Below are 2,083 nucleotides of genomic sequence, written 5' to 3' on the forward strand. Positions count from 1 at the left end.
CAAATTTGCCAGAAAATCACCACAAAATTTTGATAAATTCACCAGAAATTCGCTATGAAACCACTACAAAACCACCAAAAAATAACCACAAATCACCACAAAATCTCTACAGAATTGCCAAAAAATCACCACAAAATAACTGCAAAATCACCACAAAATCCCTGCAAAATCATCACAACATTGCCACAGTCACTATAAAACCACCAAAAATCACCTCATTACCCTCAAAATCCTGCACCTTTAACAAGGGGCTTTTGTCAAGCAGAGTCTGTTGGGATTCTCAGGAAAATTTGGAAATTTTTAGAATTTTTTCCTATTTTTTTCCTATTTTTTTCCTATTTTTTTCCTATTTTTTTCCTATTTTGGTGAAGGCCAATCTGTGAAAACACCGATTATCCCTTCTTTAATTGTTTCAACAGAAAGCTTTAAGGAGAAATGTTACAGGGCCTGATCATTGACATTTACAATTGATGTATAAACAACTCTGTGCTGAAAACCACTTGACATACAGAATGTCAGACTTCTCTGCCATTTACTCCCAAAATTTCCATGGAGTTGCAATCCCATTTATATTCTGTTCTCTGCTCAGCCCCTTTATTGAAATTATTTGAAGGAATTTGAGTTACTATTTCATTCACAGCAGGAAAAGCTTGGTTTTTTTTCTCACTGATAGGAAATTTCCTTCTCTTGGGTCCTGAAATTTTGGAAGTGTCCACTCCTTACACAAATCTTGTTCCATTTGGGCTGGAGTTGGGAGCAATAATTGTCCCCATTGCACTCATACAATTCAGAGATTTAGAGAAATTTAGAGATTTAGAAAATGGGATTTTATAACCCCAAAATCAGCACCCATGAAAAATAACTTTCAGAGACCCCAAAATAACATGAACTAAATTTGATTTTTCCACTAGCACTGTTTGCCACTGAGGATTCCAAGCTTTCCTCCCCAGATCATCATCAAAGCTTTGATTTTGCTTAAATACATGAGGCACAGCCAGTGTTTATCATTTATATGATCTGGGTGATGGATTTTGTTCAGGAAAGAGCTGAGTAAATAGTTTGCAGGATATTTTTTTTTGCATATAATGTAGTTTTTAGCTTTTTTTTTTTGCTTTTAAAGCAGTCCTGGCCTCGTGCAGTGCAGCCTTTACACCGCCCCATCGCATCAGCCATAAACAAAACGGTGCCCACTGGAGCAGGAGAGGAGATGGAGGCATCAAATCTGAAATTTGGCTTATTTTTAGTTTGTTTTTCCTCTCTTTGCACATCAGAAAGCATGAGAATGTTTGGGAAATGGGCAAAGAGGAGGGACTTGGGGAGCTGTCAGCAGCTGGTGGTGCAGCAGGTGCCTGCAGAAAGGTCACGGCGTCCTCCTGAGCAGGGTGGAAAATCCTGCCAGTTCTCCAAGCAGGATGGGAAACAACAAATCACAGTCACCACAGGCTCTCTGTCAAACTGGGAAAATTTCCTTGGGAAGGTGAAGTTGTTTCTCCTTCCCTTGATCAGAACATTTGGAGCCTCCCCCAGGAATTCTCGCCGTCCCCGTGGGGGAGCCATGGGACACTTGGGGATTGGGTTTGTTTTCTCCAGGTGTTTTCTCCCAACAGCATCTCCTGATGCTGGATTTGGGCAGCTGAATTTGTCAGGCATTTGCAGATGATGGATTTCGTGGGTGATTTGCTGCTGTCAGGTTCAGTCACCGTGAGACACCGAGCTCAGGTCTGCTGGAGCCACTGGAGTCGCCGGGAAGCGGCGCAGGGCGGAATTTTCTGTCGCTTTCAGTCGCTGTGATTTCAAACTTCAGCTTGATTTTACACTCCCCTTCTCCCTCCAGGGCCCACTCAGCCTTTTCATCATTCTCCAAGTACCTGAAGTGAAATTCATGCCTTTGCAAAAACCCAGCCCACGGCTGAAACTCGGCACAATTCCCACGTGAGGTCTCAAAGAGCTCCTAATTGGGACTTTATTGATCCTGAGGTTTTCCTGGGATTAAATTGGGCTGCACTGGCTGGAGTTTAACCTGGAGGGTTTGATCTGCACTTGAGCCACTGCTGATGGGGAAGGGGCTGGAGCCCCAGGAGGG

General features: G+C 42.9%; 1 protein-coding gene across 2 annotated transcripts in view; it reads left to right on the forward strand.

The window, feature by feature from the left end:
• Window positions 1-2,083, forward strand: part of DOCK1 (dedicator of cytokinesis 1) — a 263,271-nt gene that overhangs the window by 205,039 nt on the left and 56,149 nt on the right. The window lies entirely within an intron of this gene.

The sequence above is a fragment of the Parus major genome, chromosome 6, assembly GCF_001522545.3.
Source record: "Parus major isolate Abel chromosome 6, Parus_major1.1, whole genome shotgun sequence".
In the NCBI taxonomy this organism is placed as follows: Eukaryota; Metazoa; Chordata; class Aves; order Passeriformes; family Paridae; genus Parus; species Parus major.